This window comes from Monodelphis domestica, chromosome X (genome assembly GCF_027887165.1).
Source record: "Monodelphis domestica isolate mMonDom1 chromosome X, mMonDom1.pri, whole genome shotgun sequence".
Lineage (NCBI taxonomy): Eukaryota > Metazoa > Chordata > Mammalia > Didelphimorphia > Didelphidae > Monodelphis > Monodelphis domestica.
The window spans coordinates 35,968,961-35,994,304 of NC_077235.1; the positions used below are offsets into that span (position 1 = coordinate 35,968,961).

General features: G+C 35.0%; 1 long non-coding RNA gene and 4 other non-coding genes across 5 annotated transcripts in view; all 5 read left to right on the top strand.

The window, feature by feature from the left end:
• Positions 1-530: 530 nt before the first annotated feature.
• Positions 531-25,344, top strand: part of LOC130456174 (uncharacterized) — a 35,814-nt gene continuing 11,000 nt past the window's right edge. Inside the window, exon 1 of the long non-coding RNA XR_008914749.1 lies at positions 531-24,432. This is a non-coding gene — a long non-coding RNA (uncharacterized LOC130456174). The remainder of the gene's footprint in view (positions 24,433-25,344) is intronic.
• Positions 21,954-22,016, top strand: MIR7371J (microRNA mir-7371j). Its single transcript, NR_127638.1, has one exon. It is a non-coding gene; the product is annotated as a microRNA mir-7371j (primary transcript).
• MIR7371B-2 (microRNA mir-7371b-2) lies at positions 22,817-22,873 on the top strand. The gene has a single exon (NR_127637.1). It is a non-coding gene; the product is annotated as a microRNA mir-7371b-2 (primary transcript).
• Positions 23,386-23,443, top strand: MIR7371H (microRNA mir-7371h). The gene has a single exon (NR_127636.1). It is a non-coding gene; the product is annotated as a microRNA mir-7371h (primary transcript).
• Positions 23,917-23,976, top strand: MIR7371G (microRNA mir-7371g). The gene has a single exon (NR_127635.1). It is a non-coding gene; the product is annotated as a microRNA mir-7371g (primary transcript).

Consider the following 25,344-nt stretch of genomic DNA (forward strand, 5'->3'; position numbering starts at 1 on the left):
GGTGCTGAAAAATAAATATATTCTTTAGCAGTCCCATTTAGAAGACTTCATAAATATTTTGGCTCCAATTTCTGAAGAAATTTGTCCCATTTTATTATTCTCTTTGTCTGATTTTATTTTTTGTTAGACATAAGCAAAAACTACTTACTAGAGGGGCATTGAAATCATCTGCCCACTATTATATGAATGTTTTATAGCTTATTTAATTTTCCCTTTAATAACTTCACATACTATGGCATTTGGAAAAAATAAGTTTAATGCTGATGTTTATAATGATTCCTTTCATCATAATCTAGTTTCTTTTTTAAAATCTCTAAAAAGTTTGTTTTGGCCTTGCCTCATAGCGAGATCACAACTGCTTTTTTGTATTCATATGATGCATAGTAAATTTTTTTCTAATCCCTCATTTTTTTCTGTGTTATATTTGGATTATATATATATATATATTTTTTTTAAATCCTTTCCTTTCTATCTCAGAATCAATACTGAGCATTCTAAGGTATATGATATGGGCTAGGAAATTGGGGTTAAGTGATTTGCCCAGGATCACACAGCTAGAAGGTGTCTGAGGCTAGATTTAATTAAATGTTTCTTTTACAGAACATATTTTGGGGGGTTGTTTTCTTACCCATTTGTTAATCTTTTTTGTTTTATTGGCTTGCTTAACACATTTATGTTTACAATTTTGAGAGCTAGGTTTATATTTGTCTCTAATATTGTTTTTACCCCCTTCTTCCTTTGCAAACAGTAATTTCTTTAATTCAGTTACTGTAGCTTAATGCATTTTAAGGCAACTCTTCACCTGCTCTGTTCCTCTCTCCCTGAAAACCTCCCTCACCCCCTACCCCAGTACCTTTCCCTAGTTTTAGACTTTAGATTTTTCTTGCTTCTTTTTATGTAGTTATTGAAATTGGTTTTTTCTTCTCAGATATCAACTTGAATCCCCTTCCTTCTACTTTGCTTTGTCTTTGTTTTTAAAGTTTCATTCAAGTACCTTTTTTGAACAAGAATTTCTTTTCCCTTATTATATTCATTATTTATCTTCCCTTTCTGTTCTAGACTTTATTCTTAGATTAATAGCTCTAATACTTTTAAAATCCTCCTTTAATCTCTGTGTTCTTAATGGAATTAAAATTTTCTATGTAGCTATGAGTTGCCTTCTCTAAACAGTTTCTATTACTGCCTTGTGCATATTTCCCCCTATCCTGCTTTATTCTTTTATAACTCACCCTTAGAAATATCAATTCATACAGGTGATAGGCTATTGACTCATGTTGGATATTTTCCTCTTTTCCTGATTGTGCAGTTCATTATTAGCCTTTGCCCTCCCTGTGGCCCATCTCCGCCCCCCCCCACCATTTACTTTGAAATTTCTTCCCTGAATCTATTCCTTCTTAGTCTTCCAGGTGTTATTTGCCTCCAGAAGCTCTGATTCTCCTCCTGAGTCAAAATGAATGGTATCTACACACCAAATCCCTGTAGACAAAACCAATTGTGAAGTCTCCATCTCCTTTTAAAGAATCACTTTTTCTCCATTAGAAACATTCATCAGTGGTACCTCTTCCCATTACAGAAACAAGATTTTCCCCTTATTTTCAGTACCTCCCTTTTGGTCTACTCCTATTCTTCTGTAGGCTCTGTTTTTCACGAGTGAGTATAAGAATTATTTTCCCTTTATTTTTAGCTTTTGACTTGATTAAAGTATTTCACATATTCCCCTCTTAACTTTGTCATCTCCTTTTTATGTAACCTCTCATTCAATAATTTAATTAACAGAATAATTTGATTCACCTACAGGCGATAGGAGTATTATGAGATTTAGTCCTAGATGTTTCAGGCCCCTTTGTTTACTTCTGTTCGACTTCATTTAGACTTGTCTCTTGATTCATTTGGAAAGAAATCTCTTAAAAATCTCCTGTTGTTAATTTATTGATGTCCTTGGTTACCCCCCTTTGTTACCTTTTGTGTATTTCTGTTACCTGGGATATTTAAGAAGTAAATAATCTCTACAGGTCTACTTTTCTTTATAGGAATGTTTTGAATTCCTCCTTTTTATTGAACTTCTGTATTTATGGTTAGGCTCAGATTTGAAAAGTAGGTCATATCACTTTGTGTTACATCTTGAACGTCTTTGGTCTTCAGAATACATTATTCCATTCCCTCTTGTAGTTTCTTATGGGTACAGAAAAATCTTGTGATATGTTAATTTACTTTTTCTGTTATATTTGATGGTCCTTCTTGTTTGTCTGCAGAATAATTGTTGTTTATGTATGGAATTTCTAATTTCAGCTCCTTTATGTCTTAGAGCTCATTGCATAAAATGCTGGACCTATGTCAGATGCATGAATGCAATCTGACCTCAAGCACTTACTAGCTGTTACTTAACCTTTCTCTGCCTCATTTTCCTTATCTGAAGAAGGGAGATAATAGCACTTACCTTTATGGATTGTTGTGAAGATAAAATGAGTTGATATTTGTAAGGCACTTTGCAATGCTAATTATTATTGTTTTTATTTTTCTGGAGGCAATCTATAGATTTTTTTTCAATTGGCACTTTATTTTCTTTATTTAGAAGATTTTTTAGGTGTTCAATTTTTTTAACATGGATTTTTCTAGATGTTTTATCTCTGTGCATCCTGTCCTTTTAGATCAGTATGTTTGTATGGAGAACATGTTTCTTTTAATATTATTGTTTTATTGCTTCTCTTTTTCTAGATTGTCCTTCACTTCCTTTTACTTACATTCTTTTTTTTTAAAACCCTTACCTTCCATCTTATACTTTGGCTCCAAGGCAGAAGAGTGGTACAGGCTAGGCAATGGAGGTCAAGTGGTTTGCTCAGGATCACACAGCTGGGAAGTGTCCGAGACCAGATTTGAACCTAGGACCTCCTGTCTCTAGGCCCGGCTCTCAATCCACTGAGCTACCCAGCTGCCCCCTACTTACGTTCTTAAACAATAATTTTCTCTTGTTTTTTGGGTGAGACTTGCCACTGTGAATTCAAGTTTTTCTTTTCTTCTGGTTATTTCTGTTGCCCACGCTATAAATTTTACTTTCACAGTTATCATTTCTGTTTTAGGCTATTCAGGGATATTGTGCTATGGTTCTATGCTTTCTTGGGAATCCACAGAGTCCTCAGTCTCATCAGATATTGATTCATTTTTCTTTGTCATGCAGTATTCATATATGCCTGAAATCTTCTACCAAATCTGGAAGCCATATGTTATTCATAGCTTCCTTATTGGTTTATCTGCTTATGCTCTCTGATATTTACCCTCTTTAAGCTGATTTGATGACAAATCAAGGTGAGCAGCCAGGTAGGAAAAGATGGTGTTTGCCCAGGTCCCTCTCAAACAGAAGATCTGGGGAAAGCTCTCTGATCTCTACCTTTTTTTAATCAGAAAGATGATGGGGCCAGAGGTACTGAGGTTTTGAGTTTCAGATTGTTTTCATATTAGAGGAAAAGTTTCTGGAGATAGGTAAGTACAAGTAAGCACCAAACAAGTCCAGGTAAAAGTCTCCTTTACTGTTCATAAATATACACACATCTTTCCAAATTTCTCTGAAACCATCCCCTTCATAATTTCTTAAAACACAATAGTATTCTGTCATTTATATACCATAATTTATTCAACTACTCCTCAGTTGATATGCATCCCCTCAGATTCCCATTCTTTGCTACTTAAAAAAATATATTATTTTCTTATATATCCTTGGTTTGTTTTGTTTGGAACAAATTCCGCCCTTAACCTACTACCCTCCCCACTAATTCCCTCCTTTCCCTTCTCTCCTTTCCTTCCTATTTCCTTGTTGAGCAAAATGTAGTTTTATACTCAATCACCCCAATATAAATAACTACAATCATAAGGAACTTTTTTCTGGCATCAAGACTAAATTTTTAAAAACTTTTCAAAACTTGCACACATCACTACTAATCTGTACTCAGAGCTGAAAATGAAAAATCTTAACTGCTTTTTTGTTTCAAAGCTTACGAAAGAGATGAAAAAACTTTTTAAATTTTTATTTAATTGATGAATTTAGAGTATTTTTCCAGGATTACAAAAATGATGTTCTTTTCCTCCCTTCCCCTTACCCCCCTCCCATAGCCAATGCACAATTCCACTGAGTTTTACATGTGTCATTGGTCAAGACCTATATAAAGAAACTTTTAATGCCCATCTGATACTACTTCTTTATTTGGGTAAAAATTCAGATTTTTTTCATTTACTACTTCTTTATAATGGTTTGAGTAATTTCACTGTCTTTGCCAACCTTTCTAAACATTACCCACTCTTTCTAAAATATGATTTCTAGAATTTAAATAAGTTATAATTTTTAAAAAAAGAAATTAAAGTAAAAATAGATTGAGAGGCTTGAGATGGTTTAAATGGGTCATAAATGAGAAATCTAAAATTTTTAAAATAGACCATAGTATTCTAAATTCAGCACATTGCTTTGGTCCCATGCTACCTAGACAATGTTATCTATTAGTGGTGAATTTAGAACTGTTTAAATGAGGAAAATCTAGTAGGCTTTTGATATGCTGAAATATTGCCCAAATTGGTCACTTAGTAGAAAAAGTTCTGTCATTTATCAAGTTAATGGTATTAGGATCTCCTTTTAAAGGTCACCTCTGGTAGCAGGCTTTGTGTTGGCGTGGAACTTATTAAATATTCACCTCTCTTCCAGTGTCTTTAATAGATTCTTTCCCTCAAAAAGTTTATGCTTTTTCATGCTCATCCCAGATAATTTCTGAAAGGAGGACACTCCCTCTCTCAAATTATGTGTTTAACGGATCACTGGTAAAGAAAATTGGAATCTCATTAATACTCCACAAAGAAGATGTGGGCCCAGTGAGAGGAAGATCTTAGTGCAACATATCTAATAACCATAAAGTTATCTAAACAATGCAGTGGAGCCCCTGATGATACAGGGGAGATACTCAAACATAGTGTGGATGCCTCTCAGACCCAGATGTTATAGGAGGGATTTGTCTACTTGGTGAGAGAACGAACTAGGGACTCATCTATTTTCTAGTTTCTAGGTCCTTTCATCTCATATTCTCAGTCAATGAGAAAATTGGACTGGTTACAGGAAAAATCCATTGGAACTGTCTTTCTTATGAGGTCCCTTCATGTAAATTAGGATTTTTTTCCTGCAAAGAGCAAGAAATTCCTTCCAATGCACATGAAAAGATTGCAAGAGGCAATTTGCCCTATTCTGGGATGTCACATGAAGCTGAATAGCATTATTTGTCCCTAGCAAACTTAGGATAAATGGGGGAAACCTAGTATATATTTATTATTCTTCTGTTATTGATTGCCTGCTTACAGACTTGCGGAAGTCTCTAAGCCTTTCTGTATGCCCCCTTTTCCTGCTTTGCCAAATAATGGCCTATGTGACTTCTAAGGTCATGTAGACCAACTTTGCCTGAATCTGTGATCCCATAGGAATGACATAAGCCCTTTTGGGATACCTTACTATGACGTGTAAGTGCCCCTTGGTTTGACAAAGGCTTAGTGAGAAGAGGGGAAACTGTCAGCTCCTGCAAGCTAGAGAAATGTTAAAGAGTATTTGATCTGTGATGGGATGGACTGTGTCAACTGTCATCCAAAGTCCAGCCTGGCCAAGTTGTGAGACCATCTGCAGGTTGGCCACAAGATGGTGCTCTTTTTAGCCTTAACATTTCCCAGAGCCATTCTACCAAAACTGGTTGTCATGTGCTATATACTAGCCAGTGTCTCATAAAAGTCAAAACAGATTTGGGGTGCTGCAGATAGCTGGTGGTAGAAATGTGTGGAGGAAGGACCAATGTGGTGGAGAATATTAAGCTTTCTACAATCTGAGACCTTGGGTGGGAAACTAAACTTACAGTTCCTAGAGGAAAGCAAATACTTGACTAAAGCCACTGTATCCTAATCTGGGGTTGGTGCTAGAGACTGATTCCCTACGTTCAAAAGGAGTGGGCTGTGGTCTTGACTTTTGGGTAAAATTTGCTGAGACCAGAAGTTGCTGTCATAAAGGAAAGATCAGAGGGGAGAGTACTTTGTCTAATTTTGTATTGGAATTTGAATACAGTGAAACTTACATGTCCTGCCCAAACAGATTACTTAGAAGTAATCCACCAGGCCAACTTGGCCAAAACAACAGTTCAGATGGCAGGCTAGCATCATCACCTGGGAGCTGTAGCAAACAATAGTGATGATGGTGATGGAGCATTGACTGTCTACTAGGCGGAACCAAATGCTAAGGAAAGATGAGAGACCATCTTGCCAGAGACCTCACCTAGTATGTGACTGGAAATAACTGAATCTATGTAGAGCTGTCCAGGATTGTAAAGATTATTTTGTACAAGCCCTTCATTGTCAGAGGAAGAAACTTAAGGCTCAGAGTTTTTGTGACGTGCTCAAGATCACAAAACTAACTACACCTAACCCATTCCTATATTCTCCTGCTCCTCTTCATCATCTCTCCACCATGTTTTAAATGCTACATTATATTTTCTCTAGGTCAGGATTGGTCTTTAAAACCCATCAATCTGCACCTTCATTTTAGTATTCTTTTCATTTGTATTATTATAACTGTGTACGTTGTGCTATCTGTGTTTCTCCAAATTACTCATTTTTGTCATTAGAACATAGTAATATTCTAATTCAGTTATACACTACAATTTCAAAGTTGTTTCCCAATTTGTGGGTGCCTACTTTATTTCTAGTAGACCAATTTTTGGAGATCCTACAGATGCCTCTCTTATGTGCCATTTTTGAAAAGAATTTTTAGCAATATACGACTGATCATTTTCTTTAAAGAAACTGCCTGTAACCTTTGAAGGTTATTTACTCTTTGATGATTCATATTCATACCATGTGGTTTGCATTACTTAATAGACATTACTCTACTACCTTTCCTTTTTAAGAAAAGTTTTACTATTAATTGTTAATGAATATTTTATATTGAACATTTGAATTATTCATTTCTACCTATGATCTCCTAGGTAACTTTTACCAGGCTTATAATCTATTCGTTGTTTCTCCTTTGGGGACTGAAAATGTTTTTCCATTTGACTGGGCCTCTTTTGAACTTCCACTCCTATAATGCAACCTTACCACCTTACCATTCAGGCATTGCCTTTCAAAGAAAGGTGCCTTAATTCTTTTTGCTTTGTCCTTATTTCTCCTATTCTGAGTATGTTTTTCTCAGGTATTCTGTGAATAGCATCTGCTTGAAAAACTAACCTTTTGAATTGATCTATTTTGATTACCCAGTTAAATTAGATTCACATTCTCTAGTGTCGCTTCAGGAAAGATGTCTTAAATTTCTTTTAAATTGAGAAGATTTTACTTATTTTAAAAAGCTATTGGTAGATCTTGGATGATCATAAATGACTTGCTAATCTATATACACTTTGGAGTTCAGTACTAGTCTTTTCCCTAAACTTCATTATACTATAATCTTTAAATATTTTATTTTTATCCAATTACATGTAAAACAATTTTTAACACTAGTTATCTAAAATTTCGAGTTTCCCATTTTCTCTCTTCCCTATGACAGTAAGTATGATATAGTGGAAAACATTTCCATATTGGTCATAGTATAAAAGATGACATATCAAAAAAAATCTCAAAGAAAATAAAGTTAAAAATAGTATGGTTTGATCTGCATTCAGACTCTTATCAGATCTTTTTCTGGAACATTTTTTATCATCAGTCCTTCAGAGTTGTCTTTTATAATTGCATTGGTGAGAATAGCTAAATCTTTCACAATTGCTCACCATATAATGCTATTACTGTGTGCCATGTTTCCCTGGTTCTGCTTACTTCACTTTTCATCAGTTCATGTGAATCTTCACAGGTTTTTCCAAAATCATTCTGCTTATTATAATTTTTTATGGTCCAGTAGTATCCCATTACTATCTTATACCACAACTTGTTTAGGCATTCTCCAATTGATGGACATCCTCCCACTTTCTTATTTGCCAGTACAAAAAGAGATACTAAAAATATTTTTGTACAAATAGATCCTTTTCAGTTTTTTTTATATCTTTGGGATACAAACCTAGGGGGTGATATTGCTAAATCAAAGGATATGCATAGTTTTTAACCCTTTGGGCATAGTTCTAAATTGTGCTCTATGATGGTTGAATCATTTCACAACTCCACCCAACAGCATCATGTTATATTCTTGAAGGCTATGATAAAATTAAATCCAGAATAAATTCAATGACTAGTATCGAATCCAGAGGTTAGACAACTACATTGTTTGATTTTGCTTAACTGTCTAAAGAAAGACAGGATAAGGGACTGTTCTACGTGTAGGGAAAAGATTGGGCCGCCTCCCCTCCCCCATACACGCACACTCTTATTTATTTATATATTTAATTTTATTCAGAAATATTTTATTTTTCCCAGTTACATGTAATGACAATATTCAACATGTTTTCTGAAATTATAAGATCCAAATTGTTTTCCTCTCTCTCTCTTCTAATTTGATCTGGATACATTAATGAGTTGTTTTAAAAGAATGGTATGCCATCAGACATCAGGACCCTAGCCTTTCCTAACTAAGAACTTTTAAAAGTGAGTGGCATCATCTTTCTCCCTAGCACTCCCTATATCCATTTAATAAACTTTTGTAACAAATTGGTAGTTAGGACAGAGAGGATGTTCTAGGCCTCCGTACTTGTTAGTGTATCCTCTTCAAACTTAGCTGTTCATATGTTGTCTCACCAGAGGAGTATGTAAGTTCCTTAAGGGTAAGCATTATTTTTTCCTTTGTTTTTATATCTCTAGTATTTTATGTGCCTTATACTTGGGGGCCGCTAACAAGTATTTTTTAGAATAGATTAGATTAGTATGTTGTATTGAAGTGTAAAGTCTTGGACAGCCAGCCTGGCAAGAGACCTTGTATGTGTCTGTTCTCTGATAACCATAGTTTAAAAAAGCCTTTTCATCAAAGGTTGCAAGATTTTTTTTCCCATAGTAATTCCTAAACGCTGTCTCCTAAAACCCTGAGGGTTAAAATTGCATTGGTAGAAGAACAGAGGCATTTTGAAGTGTTAAAATATATAGTTTAACTGTTATTTTTAGTTACTGTCGTTGATTAAGAACTGGAAAGAACCTTAGAAATCAGTTTTATAAGTGAAGAAACTAAGGGTCAGATATAACAGGTGACTGAGCTAAAGTTATTCAGGTAATAAATGGCAGAGTCAGGAGTTTTAACTTAAATCCTCTGACTACCATTTTGTTTCCATTAACTCTTTTCTTCCCTAGGCTGACTATAATTCTTATAGATTCATACTGCTATCTCCAAATTAAGATTATGTCTAATATTTAAACTTACTTTTAATGGAAAAAATGGGGGAAGATCATAAATGTGCCTAAGTCGAGACTACTAAAGTGCAGGTTGCATGGTGTTCTTTCTGAACTAATTTACTTGTTCTTCAGACAACATGTAAAGCAGTCTTTAAATGACTAAAGTCAGCACTGCCAAAATACCAGGAGTTGGGTAGTATTTTGAGGGACATCACACGGTGACATCAGTATTTAAGGTCAAAATCTGGCCATAGTAAAATTATCCTTGAAAATCCTATAAGTTTGCTGGTTTTGATTTCATGTGTATTAGATAGTTGTTCTTCTCTTATACCATATTAACATATATTTTAAAAGTTTGAAAGAAATAAAGATGAAATAATTTTTAAAATTTTTATTGAATGGTTCAAAACCCTTTTTTTGCTCTCCCTAAAATATTACTTTAATTATTATGAATATGCTTCAGAAAATGCCTATGCATGTCGTAAGGGATTGGGAGAACTTGAAATAATTATTTGCTAGTAAACAATTATTTGTTTAATGTCATCAACGTTACTAACCAAGAAGGTGAATTTCTAAAGGTTTTTTTAAATGACATACAACACAAAAGTCAAATAATATTCCCTAACAATCAGGGAACAGTTTTTCAGAAGGATTCATATTTTTTTTTATTTAACTATTTACCATATACAATGTTAAAACAAACAAAAGCGAATTGTGAATTTTGATTTCTACTTAAAAGATTTTCATTATTAACTCATTCCATTTGTCATGCCATAATTTCCTTTTCAGGTTATTTTATTTGTGATGCATTAGGAGGTACTGCAGGAAGACCAGTTTGACTGGAATATAGAAGGCAGGAAGGGATGTAATACATAATAAATCTAGAAAGTTAGTTTGGGGTCAGACTGTGAAGGGCTTTAAATGAAAATTAGAATTTATATTTGATCCTAAAGTCATTAGAGAAGTGCTGAACTTTACTGAGGAGGAGAATGAACCTGGTCAGACATAACGTTAAGAAAGTTGTTTTGGCAGATATGTGCTTGAATTAGATTGGTGACTCTGAGGAGAGAAGGGGAGGGCCTAGGGCATATATGTCGTAGAGAAATTTTAAGATCTGGCAATTGATTTACATGCATACGTTAAGGGGACTGATTTGAGGGGGATGTGGTACCAGTTGAGTATTCTATAGGTCGATCGATGTATAGCAGAGGGATTGGATTTGTTCTGCTTGGTCCTAGAGGGCAGAACTATCTCTAATGCATGTAAGTTACAAAGAGTCAGATGTTAGCTTCATGAGAAGAAAAACTTAACTATGAGAACTGTCCCAAAGTAGAAAAGGCTATTTCGGGAGGTAGTATTTTCCTGCATTAAAGAAGATCTATTGGGGTGTTGTGGGATAAGGGAGAGTTAACTAATAAGAAGCCACTACTTATTGATGGATCTGTTGTTGTGTCAAACACTTTGTGACCCCATTTGGGGTTGTCGTGGCAAGGATACTGAAGTGGCTTGCTATTTTATGTCTCCAGCTAATTTGACAGATGAGGTTAAGTGACTTGCCTAGGTCATACAACTAGTAAATGTCTGAAGTCAAATTTGAACTGAGAAGATGATACTTCCTGACTCCAAGCCTGGCACTATCCATTGTATCACTTAACTGCCCCTATTGATGTCCCATTGTAATTCTAATAGTTTGGGCTCTTATAATCTTATATCGGCATTTTTGAAAACAAAACTTCAGAATGGTTAGAGAATGGTGTAGATGAGGACTTTGGAGGGGTTTTGTATATGTTCAGAAGTCTCATGAACTTGTCATCCATCTTTTACCTTTGGTCATGGAGTTTCTTGGCCAGTTGTACCCAACAACTAGTGGTCTAAGAGGTCCTTTAAAACAGGTATACAAACTAATATATATATATGTATGTATGTATAAAGTGTGTGTGTGAGAGGGGGGGAGAGACACAGAGAGAGAGAGAGAGAGAGAGAGAGAGAGAGAGAGAGAGAGAGAGAGAGAGAGAGAGAGAGAGAGAGAGAGAGAACCCTCTGAGCACACTCTGGTCCAAATTCTCATCCAAAGATCAGTAAGCAAATTTCATTGTTCATCAGAATGAGGATTATCTCTATCAGATAGTTGCTATACAGCAAGAACTTAGCTTTACCAACTTCTAACAGTAATTTACTTGCACACAATGAAGTCAGGCAGAGAAAGTACATGCATATAAGGAAGATAAAGAGGACTAAATTCTGTGAGAGAGGGAGAGAGAAGACATGCATACAAAACACTGGTGCAGAAATAGAGGCAACAACTTGCCAGGCAGGAACCTTTGTGGAGACAAAATAGAACACTAAAAGATCCTTTTATAACCAAGTTCCATTGAATATTTCTTAAAGGGTGCATGTGAAGCACCTCATTTGGCAAAACCAAAAAAGATGGGGGGGGATTTTGTAGTTTTCTCTCAATTCTCATAAAGAATGAGGGAGCTCAAAGACAGTCTCAACCTGAATATCCTTGAGAGCAGGGGCCATTCCTAGCCCACCTGCAAACCCTGCTTCAAGGGTAGAAAACAAACGCAAGCTTTCTTTTCAAGTCATCAAATAACAAACTACCTTTCTTCACCCCCTAACTCCAGCAAAATAAAACAGTAACAGAAAAAACCCAACCCTTAGAGATAAGTACCTCTACTGCTTGGTCTTATTTTTGTTAAACTGTAGAATTGTTATCATCAGTACTCTCTGCTACCCTTTGCTTTCCCATGCTCAGAATATATTAAAAGTATTCTTTGTTCTCTTATCTCTTTGTTTCTTTTTGGCTCTGCAAGTATTTGTTTCTTTTTTATATATGCAACTTTGCCAACTGCAGAAAAGATCATTATGGAGCTGTTAGGTAATCTTCATCAGGAATTGTGGAAGGCAGAGGAGGGGCAAGCTGTAGGGACATTTTGCAGACTGGTTTTTTTTTTTGCCAGATTTTGGTCTGGGAATTAAAGACAGACTTGCATGGTTTTTCTGAGGCCCAGTTGCTTTTAATTCTCTTTTGACCCTGGGTAGAGTTTAGACCCAGAATTACTAAATCACGCAAGGAAAGGCATAAAATACTCAGACCTGTGATCAGTCGGATGAAGGAAGAAAAACAGTTAAATCTTCAGAAAAATCCTATCATCACTTTCCAGAGGCCATGTCTCCAATCCTTCCCGTTCCTGGATAACTGCTTTGGACAGGTATTCAAATTGTCAAATGTGCCCCTGCATAAGCTTGAGGATGGCTGTAGAGTATCTTTCCTGAGCACTTTCTCTAGGCAGCAGGCCAACATACTTGGCAGTAGCCTCCTATAGGTTTGCTCCTTTGCTACTCTCTCTTCTTGCAATCCATCTTGTATGCTTCTGCTCAAGTAATTAATATTTCTAAAATGTTGCTTTGATCATGTCACTTCCCTGCACAAGAACTTTAAAAGTTACCTATTGATCACTTCTAGTTAATCATTCAACATATTTGTTTCCATGTACAAAAAGTATCTCTCATCATGTATCCTGAGTTATTACCTCTATCTTGGGACATGGGTACCATGCTTGATCACTGACCCTCTGAAATTGTCATTTTTCAGTGTTGATCAAAATTCTTTAGTCTTTCAAAGTTGTCTCTGCAGTGTTATTATTCTGTAAATCATTCTCCTGCTTTCGCTTGCTATATTCTACAACTTGACCCATCAGCAAAATTATATTTTCCAATTATTTATGTCATCTTTATTTCCAAAAATATTTTAAATAATAACATTTTATCATATCAGTATTGACTTTTCTTTAGTTATAACATGCAATAATTTTAAATGTTTTTTTAATTTTGCTGTATTGTTTATAATAGACTAGAATCAGAAATGCATTTTCTTAACCTTTGTTTTTTTATTCTATAAATATAGTTATTTTTCAAAGTTTTCAATGCGTATTTCCCTTCAGTTGGATATTTAGCATATGTTACATATAATTAACTTTGAATAGTGCTAATACAAATAATGGAATCAGCTCTTAGTTATTTGCACTAATAAGACCCTAGCTTTAGGTCTTATGTGTCTTTATAGGTAAACTCATAAGCATTTCATACATTCTGTATTTAGTGGAGTTCTCTTTTGCTAAAAATTTTTGGCAATATATAAACATTTAGACCATTTATGTGGGTTTATTCAATATTCCTGTACCTTTGCTGAAGTTATTGTTTTAATTTTTTTAGTTGACTCTAGGGCAGTGGTATCAAGTGGGAAAATAATTGCATCTTGGCCCCATATTGACTCAGAAAACTACAAATTAACATTATCTATGTTGTTATATTTTTATTTACTTTGTTAAACATTTCCCAATTACATTTTATTTGGTTCACAGCACTCTGGGGGTTTTGTAGATACTTTTTATGATTACCCTTTCAATTTTTTTTCTTTATTCCTATACCTAGCATTTCTAGCATTGTATTAGCTATTAGCAATTAAAATGGACATCTCGACATTACCAGATTAATATTATTTATGCCCTTGATATATAATGTTGGCTTTTGGTTTTAGATAGGTAATACTTAGCATGTTATTTAGTATTTATGACAAGAATAGTTAATTGTATTTTCTCAAAAGCTTTTTTCTGCATTTCCTGATACAATCATGATTTTTGTTCTCATTATTAATGTGGTCTGTTATGTTGATGATTTTCTTAATATTAAATGAATCTTGAATTTCTTGTATCAATTCACATGGTCATAGTATATAATCTTTGTCCAAATATAGCTAATCTGTTTAAAATTTTTGCAACAAAACTCATTAGGAATATTGGTCTATTTTTTCTTCATGTTTTGTCTCTACCTGATTTATGTTGCTAGACCATATTTCTAGCCTGGAAAGTAAGTCTTATTTTTCCCCCTACTTTAAAATACAGTTTATATAATATTGGAATTAATTTGTTTTTTTGAAAATATGAGAGAATTCACTTGTAAATCCATGTGATCCTGGATTTCTTTTTCCTTTTGGATTTCATCTAGGTCTTGTTCAGGGATTTTTTTTCAAGAGAGTTATATTATTCATTTCTTGTTCCATTAAATCTTGGCATTTCTAGTTTTTGCATATGTTCAACCATTTCATTGGCATGTAATTGGACAACATATTTTCTAATTCCCTTTATTCATTTATTGTGAATTCTTTTTCATTTTTGAGTAGTAATTTGGTTTTCTTCTTTAAAATTCAGTTAGCTAACTATTTTTTCTGCCCTGGTTTTTAAAATTAATTCATTGGTTATTTTACTTTTAGTTTAGTTTTCAGAATTTCTATTTTAGAGTTTAATTTTTTTATGTGATAGTTTTCTAGTTTTTGTTAGTTGTATACCCAACTTGTTGCTTTGTACTTTTCCCCAGGATTTTCTTTCAGGAGGTGACCAATGGATTCTTTTTGTTTTCATGTTGTAGTCTGTAGTCTAAGGGATGTGGGATGGGCTGTTTTCTTTCATGATTTCTATAAGTATGATATCTAGACACTTTTTTTGTCTTTCAGGTAATCCAGTGACTCTTAAAGTGATCTGTGCTCTATTTGTTTCTCCAGGTGATTTTTTAAAAAATACATGGTACCGTATATTTTTCTATTATTTCAGTCTTAAAACTTTTGTTTTTATCTCGTTTTATGGAGTCATTCCCTTACCTTTCATCCATTTTCATTTTCAAGGTTCTTGGTGTTTTTGTTTTTATTTAGAATATTTTTCCATGGTTACATGATTTAATAATTTTCCTACCCCTCTTACCTCCCCCCTCCTGGAGCTGACAAACAATTCCACTGGGTTATTCATGTAGCATTGTTCAAAAACTATTTCCATGTTATTCATATTTGCAATAGAGTGATCTTTTCACATCAAAACCCTAATCATATCCCCATTGAACCTTGTGATCGATCATGTTTTTGTTCTGTGTTTCTATTCCCACAGTTCTTTCTCATAAGTTCCTCTGGATTGTCCTGGATCATTGCATTGCTGCTACGTTGGATTGTTTCACAATATATCAGTCTCTGTGTACAATGTTCTCCAGGGTCTGTTCCTTTCACTCTGCATAAATTCCTGGAGGTCTTTCCATTTCACATAGAAACCCTCCAGTTCCTCATTCCTGTCAGCACAATAGTATCCTATCACCATCAGATTCCGTAGTTTGTTCAGCCATTCCCCAATCAAAGGACATCCCTTCATTTTCCAATTTTTTGCCATCACAAAAAGCAAAGCTATAAATATTTTTGTCATGTCTTTTTCCTTATTATCTCTTTGGGGTACACACCCAGCATGGTATGACTGGATCAAAGGGCAAACATTCTTTAAAACCCTTTGCACACAATTCCAAATTGACCTCCAGAATGGTTGGACCAATTCGCAAGTCCACCATCAGAGTATTAGTGTTCCAATTCTGCCACATCCCCTCCAACATTTATCACTTTCCTTAGCTGTCATATCGGCCAGTCTGCTAGGTGTAAGGTGATACCTCAGAGTTGTTTTTATTTGCATTTCTCTAATGAAGAGGGATTTTGAACACTTTTTCATGTGCTTACTGATAGTTTTGGTTTCTTCATGTGAAAACTGCCCATTCATGTCCCTTGACCATTTGTTGATTGGAGAATGGCTTGATTTTTCATAAATTTGACTTAGTTCCTTATATATTTGAGAAATTAAACCTTTGTTAGAGAGTTTTGTTATAAAAATGTTTGCCCCAGTTTGTTGTTTTCCTTCTAATTTTGGTTGCATTGGTTTTGTTTGTACAAAACCTTTTTAATTTGTTATAATCAAAATCATTCATTTTACATTTTTAATGTTCTCTATTGCTTGGTCTTAAATTCCTTCCTTTCCCACAGATCTGATAAGTTTTATTTATGATTTCACTCTTTATATTTAAGTCATTTACCCATTTTGAATTAATCTTGGTATAGGGTGTAAGATGTTGATCTAAATCCAATTTTTCCCATACTGTTTTCCAATTTTCCCGGCAGTTTATATTGAGTTCTTGTCCCAAAAGCTGGGATCTTTGGGTTTATGGAACACTAGCTTGCTGAGATTATTTACCCCAAATCTATTCCATTGATCCACCCTTCTGTCTCTTAGCCTATACCATATTGTTTTGATGGCCACTGCTTTATAGTACAGTTTTAATATCTGGTACTGCCAGGTGCCCATCCTTGACATTTTTTCCATTATTTCACTTGATATTCTTGATCTTTTGTTCTTCTGTAGGAACTTTCTTATAATTTTTTCTAATTTCATAGTTTTTAATTATAGTTTTGTGCCCCTTCTGCTATTTCTTCTTCGAAATATTTCCTCTAATGCTCTCATTTCTCTTCCAGTTGTGTCATTTAAACTCTTTCATTGATAAAAATAATTTTTAAAAATTTGTTGCTTCTGGAGGATATATCTCAGTATTGTTTGGTCTTGATTTGTATTCTGTTGTATATAGTATTCTAAAATATAAAGGATTACTCAGTCTAGGAACCAACAAGATTTCAGTGTACCCAAAGTGGCCTAATCTAAGGCACAGTTTGTTCACTACCTTTCTAGTCTGATCTTTGGAAGAAATTTTTTTATCTTAATTTAGGTCTTAATGACACAGCTCCAGGCTTGCTCCTATAGTTGGAGCTCTAGTAGACTACTATTGGCCCCAATCCCATTAGTGGTTTTGAAGGTTCTGTACATTCAGAACTAAAGAGCTTCAGGCTCACCCTACCTCCCCCACCCCCTGCTCCTGCCCTGGTTTTTAGGCTTGTGTCTACCTTGGGCACTTAACCTGAAATCCCATTCTAGCATCAGAGCTCACAGGTTTCTATTACTGCTCCTTGCCTGATGTATGTCCTCAGGCCCATGACTGCTATATGCCCAGATGTAGGCATAGGTCTTTTCTTCCTTCCCCACTGGATTTGTAACCCAACTCTGTGATAGAGCTGCCAATTGGCCCCTGTTTACTCAGACCTATTTTTGCTGGATTCAGAACTGCCTTTTGTCCCAGGAAGACCTCGGTTCTATTACTGTCCTATAAGGTTCCATATAATCCCCTCCCGGCTACCTGGGATTTTCTAATTTGGATTTCTGATACTCAGTCTGGAACTCTTGCTACATTCTTATTGAAGAAGTCATGGGGTAGCACTTAGTTACACAGCTTTCTCTTCTGCCATCTTTGCTGATATGAAATCATAAGAATTTTCAAAGTTGTAATGAACCATCAAGTTAAATATTCCCAAAAGAGTGCTACTGCAATGCACCCCATAAGTGATCATCCAGCCATTACTTAATGATCATAAATGAAGAAGAATTTATCACTTCTATTGGCTGTCCATTCTGTTATTTGACAGATCCATAACTTTCAAACCTAAATTTGTCTAATAAATGTTGAATTGAGATGAATTGGTCATTTCCTTTTTAGGTTTGTTAAAGAAGCGTTTCTTTTTTTTTTTTTAATAAGGAGGCTACTTGACTTCTGAAATTGCTTTGAGCTCTGAGATTCTGTTATCAAGAAATGTCTATAATGAGTGACTGATTATCAGATGAAGTAAATTCTTAGCCTCTAAATATCATGATTCTTTGATTACCAAACAGCTCCTAGTACACAGCTGTTCTGGAGACTATGATTGTATGGTTTATAAGGGAGAACATATCTAAAGCAAACCCATCCATCCTTCTTCCACCTGCCCCATTCACACCAGCTGCTCCCTTTTGTATATTTTATCAAAATGAGCTTTTTGTGTGAAGGAGGTTGCTGGGTCTGAATGCCAGAGCTTAGAAACCAAGAAGAGGCAATGATACTAATGGGACAAAGATTACAGAATGCTCTACAGCTTTCCTGCTGGTCATTATTTAGCCTGTGCTTGAAGACTTGAAATAAGAGGAATCACCTGCTTCTTGATGTAACTCATCTTACTTTTTTAGATAGCACTCATTGTCAAGATATTTTTCTATTAAATCAAAATTTCTATTATATTATGGTTTACTTAATAATTTATTTAATTTTTTCTGTCAGTATTCATTAAGAATATTGGTCTATAGTTTTCTTTCTCTTCTCTGTCTCTTCTTTTAACTATCAAGACCATATTTATATCATAGAAAGAGATTAAGTGGGATCATTCTTTTCCTGTTTTTGAATATAGTTTACATAATATTTATAATTCTTTTAATATGTCAATGTGAATTTTTGGATGACTCAGTTTACCTTTACTTTTGAGAAGCCCCAATACTAAGTGCACCTACTTTGATTTAAATGTTAAGCACCTTTTTGTTATAGAGGCTTTTCTATTGGTTGAAAGTTCCCTCTCGTGAAGCCCATTTGATTTATGACTGTGTGGTGCCCAGATTAATGAACCTATCCCTTTGTTTTGATTAAAAAGTGGGTTTTCTGATTACTTGGAAGTTCTTTATTTATTTCCAAGTTAACAAATACTGGATGGAATTAACTTATTAATTCATTTGATCCTATAGTTATTTCTTTGAGGGTTCACTTATAGGTTTACAAAGAAAGACCACAAATAGTCCTCATTTTCAAGAAATTCAGTCTAATAAAGGAGACAGCATATAAGCAAGATAAATGAAGGATAAATTGACAAACAACAGAGAAAAGACACTGGCATTTAGAAGTATTTGGGAGGAAGCTCAATGGATAGAGAGCCAGACCTAGAGATGAAAGGTCCTGGGTTCAAATGTGGCCTCAGACACTTCCTTAGCTGTATAGCCCTGGGGAAGCCACTTAACCCCTATAGCCCAGCCATTTTTAGCCTGGAACTGATACTTAGTAGAAGTTCTAAGACAGAACATAAAGATTTTTTAAAAGGTATTGGGAAAGGCTTTTCAAAAATTGGGTTTTAGCTGGCACTTAAAGGAAGTCAGGAGCAGAAATGATGAGGGAGAGAATTCCAGATATGGAGAACAACCAGAGAAAATTCAGTGATTTGAGAGAGATACTATTGTGTTAGAGGAATAGCAAGGAGACCAGTCATTGGATTGCAGACTAAATAAGAAAATCCTGGAGGTAATTAGAGAACCAGTTTATTGACTACTAGGGGAGGACATGGTCAGACCTGCTCTTACGGTAAAGTCAGTTTGCCAGTTGAGTAGTGAATGGACAGACTGAAATGGAGAGAGACTTGAGGCATGGAGACCCACCAGCAAGTAGTGTCCAGGTGTGATGTGTTGAGAGCCTATACCAGAATGGTGGTGGCTTTGTCAGAGGAAAGAAGAAAACAAATATAAGAGATGTTCCAAAGGTAGATTAGCAAAACTTGGGCACCTTCAAGTTAATAAGTTATCTTAAAGTTTTCGTTGCCACCAATTCTTAATACATTCTCCCCTAGAGTTTATAATGTACTTCTAGCTATAAAGATCATGGACTACAGGATCCATTTGGAATCCTAGAGATCATTTAGTTCAAATCTTTTGTTTGAAGAAGCTGAGTTTCAATATAACTCTTCTGGTTCTTAAACCTTAAAAAGCAATCTAAAACCCTATATTTTTAAACCTGAAAGGGATTTCATACATCATTTCATCTAACACTCACATTTTATTAAAAAGGAAAGTTAGAGATTAAATGAGATTCGTGGGGCTGTGTAGGTAGTTTAGTAGTGAAGGAGAAGCTAGGACCCAAGGCTGGGGTTATGGTTGTTTATTATTTTAGTGCTCTTACCACACTGCCTCAGCTATTGTACTTTTATACTCACTTGATAGTCTATTGTAACTAGCATTTATTGAGCATAAGCTTTGTTCTGAGCATCACTATAACACATGCTTTGTTGATGCTTTAGGATACAGTATAGACTATATTTCTGAAAAAGCCATTTTCTTCAATGCTGCAATGGAAACTTTTATATTACAATAGCACTTAAGCAGAAACCACCTGAAAAGGGGCACATATGTAAGTTCAAAGCTTTCATTCTTACTAACTCCTCATTTAGTAGGCAAGTAGCATAATTGCCATATTTATGTTTTAGATGAACCCTAAATAGAAAACAGACCTTCATCACAAAGTACTAGATTTTCTCCCCTTCATATAAGTATTCAAATATATCTTTCTCATTGGGAATATCAGTTCATTGCTTCTCCTGAGATGGTCAGCATTCTTCATCAATTAGTCCTCTGGAATTATGGTTAATTGCCATATTGATCAGAGTTCTTAAGTCTATCAGAATTGCCTGTTTTTGCAGTATTAATGTTACAATGCAAATTGTTCTGGTTCTTGTTTATTTCTGTCTATATCAGTTCCTTGTTTTCTTAGAAACACCTTCTTCCATCATGGAGCATAATAAAATTAATTTGACCCCAAAAAAAGAAACACCTTCATTATTTTTGCCTACCCATGAGTAATTAATATCTCTCCAGTAATTTAGGTCTGTATTCATTCCTTCAAATAGTGTTTTACGAGTTGTTATTTGACATGGTTCTTACATGTGTCTTAGTAGATAAACTCCCACATATTTTTATAATTTGTGGGGGGGTATTTTATTCTCTAAAATTAAGTTAACGTTTCCATAACTTTGATTCATTATCTAGAGTTATCTAAGTACACTATCATGTCTTATTGCAGACTATTAAAAAGAGGTAGTGACAATAGGCATCCTTGCTTCACCTCTGTTTTCATTTGAAAAGAATTATAAATTAATCTCCATTTTTTGTATGTTGAAGTTAATTGATTCTCTTGGCCATTTATTTTTTAGTTCTTTTTTAATAGTTTCCTTTTCCTCTGATATAGAAATGAACTAATTGACTTCCATGATCATTTCACACTCTAAAATTATGCATCACACCGAAGGCTACTTTATTCAGTTGTAGATTGGATGTGCTAAACTGAGGGATTTTAGTAGCCCTGAGATCCCTTGAAAATACAACTGACTTTCTATCTAGCCTTTTGCAGATTAGGGCAACACACCAAAGGTGACTGACGTAGAAAGATGAGTATAACTAGCAGACACCGTTCTATTCATTCAACATGTCTTCCATTTGCCCCACTTGTACTAGAGACTTCATTTTCTTGATGTCAGAAAAAAGAGCATCATATGTAAATAGGGTTGTTGGGGCAGAACATTTCTCCCAAAAGAACCAGGGAAGGTAGGAACCCTACTGGAATAAACATCTCATCATTTCCTATGTAACATCCTAAAAGAATAGTCCTTCATAGTTTGTGTAAAGATCCCCAGTAAATAATACCTTAGGGTAGTTCATTCCCCATTTCCATAGCTCTAATTTTTTAAAAGTTTTTCCTTCAAACTTTATTTTGAAAAAAAATGCACAATAAAATAAATTGAGCTTAATTGTAACCTTAAGTTTTGGGGCTTTGTTCATGGGCTTCCTTCTTCTGGTAGGGAAATGGAATCTTTGCTATCTGAGGTCACTTTCACTTTTTAAGATTTTATATAATGGAATGAGCCACGTTATTTGGTAATAGGATGAGGGAAATTCTGTGGCTTCTTAAAACCCTGACATTCCTTAATGGTCTTGCTAATTTAAAAACCTACCAGTTACAAACACACCAGTGTTAGACTACAACAGTAAACATAAACAGAATATACCCATCCAATATACTATAATGACCTTCAGTGGAGTGTTCAATAGTTAGTGTGTGCAGAAGGATCAGCACAACTAATATATAGTCTTCCACTCTCCTACTGTCTCCTCCAAATGCCTCCCTTGTACCAGATGCTCTATTGTATTGAGTGCTGTCAAATAGAGCATGCTTGTACAAGGTAAGTTATTGGGGGTACAACACTACACCTTAAAGTACAAGAGAAGGAAGAGACCTTGCTGTGAAGAAGGTGTGTCCCATAGCCTGCTCCACAGCAACACTAAGGATTGATCATTGAGACTTTTCTTAAAGATATCCAGTGAATAGAAGCCTGTAGACCTAAGCAGCCCAATCTATTTTTATTAAGTTCTTTTTAAAAAAAATCCTTACCTTCCATCTTAAAATCATTACTGTATATTGGTTCTAAGACAGAAGAGTGGTAAGGGCTAGTCAGTGGAGGTTAAGTGACTTGCCCAGGGTCACATAGCTAGGAAGTAGCTGAGGCCACATTTGAACCTAGGACCTCCCATCTCTAGGCCTGGCTCTCAATCCACTGAGCCACCCAGCTGCCCCCTATTTTTATAAAATTCTTGATATAAGGAACTTTTCCCCCCTTAATGTCTAAAGTTGACACTCTTGAAAGAATATTGAAGTGAATTAAATTGGTTAGCCATTTATTTCAGAACTATGTTATAGATAGGTTTCCTTCCTCATATATTGAAATGGACTCATATTCTTCTTGGGTAGCTATCAACACTGAAATTTTATGTGATAGAGTGATCTCTTGTTCTCTGTAATAGGTTGGATAAAAGATACTCTCAGCAATCTCATGCATAAGAGTTATTTTGATAGAGTGTTTTGTTTTCCAGTGAGCCACACTTGGACATGGTTTGTGGTGCTTATAGTTTAAGTCTAGTGCTCTCAAAAGGAAAAACCTGCCTAATTTATGGACTTCCCTCTTCTTGCCACATACTTCTTCTGCCTCATTTGTATCAGATGCTTTGTTTGTAGATTCTATCAAAAGAGCATCTTATACAAATGAGGTTGTTGGAGCAGAAGCTAGTAGTTGAATAACCGAAGTACACAGAGATCCTGATGGGATGAAGATTCATATTCAACTTAAAAACAGCCTGGTTGAATGGCCCTCCATACTTTGCTGAGCTTAACTGGTCCTGAGAAGTCACCTATATGCCTTCGTAGCCAATTCCAGTTTGAAATAGCTCTCTATATTGGTAAGTTGTGGTGTTTTTTATCTTAAATAATGCCTGAATTTGACTTTCCTAAATACAGGTCAAAGTGAAATAAACAGAGTAAGCATTCCTTTCTCAGTTATGTTATAGTTGGGCTTCATTTTCACATACTGAGATGCATTTTGACCTCCTAGGTTAACTACCACCTCTGAAATACTGTGTCATAGTCTGATTATAAGTGTAGAGAACTTTTAATTTTGTTTTGTTTTCCTTACTAACCTCATTCAGACTCTCTCGGAAATGCTTTAGGTTACAACTGGTTCTCCTGGATAATGAGCATAACTAACAATCCTCCACCTGCTTTATTTGTACAAGCCGCTTTTTTTGTGTAGTCTATCAAATGAAGCGACTTGTGCAAATGAAGTTGGTAGGGGTGGAACGGCACACTTAGAAGAATAAGAAGAGGCAAGGATTGGTGGAATGAGAGTTTACTGTAATTTACTCTGTAACATCTTTGCTGGTAAGTCATTCACAGTTTAACTGCTACTCAATATTGGACATTTCTTGAGATAAGGATATTTATTTTGAAAATGTGGTATAATTCTAAATGCTTTTTCAAGTCAATTTTATTGAATTGTTCATTTCTGAGTTGTTTGGTTGTTGGAATATTTCTTCAGATATGGCTATGGACTAATCAACAACTGAGATCACTTTCTATTCTTCAATAATATGTTAAGTAATGGGTTAAATGAGATACCACCTAGGATCTCAGGGATCTGAGATATTATGGATGATTTTTATAACCAAACTCATACAGACATCTATGATTGACTCCAAAGTAATAGCAAACTAATATATAGTCTTCCACTCTCCTACTATCTCCTCCACTTGCTTCCCTTGTATCAGGTGCTCTATTGTATGACTGCTATCAAATAGAGCATGCTTGTACAAAGGAAGTTACTGGGGGTACAGCACTACACTTGAAAATACAAGAGAAGGCAGAGACCTTTCTGTGAAGAAGGTGTGTCCTATAGCCTGCTCCACAGCCATCCTAAGAGATTGATCATTGTGAATTTGATTCAAGAGATCCAGTGAAGAGAAGTCCACAGACCTAAGCAGCCCATTCTATTTTTATACCTCTAAACATAAGGAATTTTTTTGTTACTGCTTAAAATATATACCACCAATTCAATGTTAAAGTCAATTAAATTGATTAACCATTTATTTAAGAATTTTGTTATAGATGACTTTCATTCTTTCCCTCATTTATATCAGATGCTCCATTTATGGATACTGGCAAAAAGAGTATCTTACATGAATGAAGTTTTTGGAGAAGCCAACAGCTGAATGACCAAGCATAGGCAGAGATTCTGCTATGATGAAGACCCCAATTCAATTCAAAAATATCCAGGTAGAATGATCCTCCATACTTGGCTGAGCTGTAACTGGTCCTGAGGAGCTCCTACATTCCTTGGCAACACTTTAGAACAGTTCTAAATAGTGGCAAGTTATTGATTTGTTTGATGTTTACCTTAAGTATTGCCTTAAGTTGGCACTCTAAATGATCATGGAAGGGAATTGAATCGATTAAGCATTCGTTTCTTAACTATGTGATAGTTTGGCTTTACTTCTCACATATTAGCTTAGACTTAATGACCTCCTCGATCAGTATACCACAAGTCAGTTCTCCTATATCATATAATAGTTTGGACAAGGGAAACTAGAAGGGATATTATAAGTGAGATGCTTTAATAGTACATTTCCTTTTACTTAGTATTCCCATATAGATCATCTATGATCATGCAGTCAACAACTGCTTCTTCTGTAATAAGAAACATGATATATACCCAAATATCCTCCACCTTCCTTATTCATTGCAGTTGCTCCTTTTGTATTTTCTATGTGAAAGAGCCTCTTGCAAAAGAGACTGGTAGGGGCAGAACTCATTCAGATCCCGGGTAGGTATATACTACAATGGAATATGAGGGTTCAGCAATATATTCTTTGACATTCTTGATAGTTAATCATCCCAAGTTGGTTTAGTCACTCATTAGTGTTGGATAGGATAAACATGAAGACATTTGCCTTGAAAATCAGGCATAAAAATTTTGACACTACTTAATTCATATTTATAGGTAAATTCCTGCTAAAGTCAATTTAATTGAGTTGACTGTTTCTAAGCTGTTTGGTTGATAGGATCCTCACATATGATCGTGGATTAATTTGTTGATGATGAGGTCACTTTCTGTTCTATAATACTAAATCGTTAAATAGATTTCTCTATTGACTTAATAGGCTAGATAAGATAATATCTGAGTGATTT